The sequence below is a fragment of the Sycon ciliatum genome, chromosome 10, assembly GCF_964019385.1.
Source record: "Sycon ciliatum chromosome 10, ocSycCili1.1, whole genome shotgun sequence".
NCBI lineage: Eukaryota > Metazoa > Porifera > Calcarea > Leucosolenida > Sycettidae > Sycon > Sycon ciliatum.
In genome coordinates this window covers 26,583,250-26,583,937 of record NC_088652.1, presented here as the reverse complement: position 1 = coordinate 26,583,937, position 688 = coordinate 26,583,250, and positions in this window count along the sequence as shown.

The window sequence follows — 688 nt, the reverse complement described above, 5'->3', positions numbered from 1 at the left end:
CATGCTTTACTGGTCAAAATGTTTGATTGGGGTTTCTAGTTTTTGGAATGGGCTTTTGTTTTTTTTCCGCCCTCCCCGTACCTTTTCGCGAAAAAAAGGACGTTAAACAATGAATTAACAAAGGGTGGCCTAAGTTTACACTTCGTGAGTGTCGTGCAATGTCATCGCTTGAGCTGATTGTCCAGTAACTGGTTGTGTTGGTGGACAGTACTACTACAGGTACATACTGTAGTATGTAGTATACCGCAGTGCAGCTACATGTAAACAAGAGTACATAACCCCCCTGCCTTAGGTTATAATTATACTCTTGATGTAAATAAGTTACTTGTACTTGTAGTTCCTTGGTCCTGCTCCTTTCCTTGGCTCTCCGGAGGCGGCGTTCCGCATCGTGTGGTCACTGTACTGGTGGAACCTTGCGGCCATGGCGCTGACAGAAGGTATCCTTCTAAATGATCACATTCCATTCCGTCAGAGACTGAGAATTCTTTCGTCGTTTTGGTGCACGCACGCTTCCTAAAACTAACAAAGCGGACACAGCCAGTACAGTCATGTATTGTAGTCTGTATAAGGCTCCAGTCGAGCGCGAGGCGAGCAAACTCCCGATCCCAACTCCGGAAGACACGGTACGGACGCTTCGACGGTAGATCTACATGGTAGATCTACGTACAGCGTAACCTAGCGCGCGGCC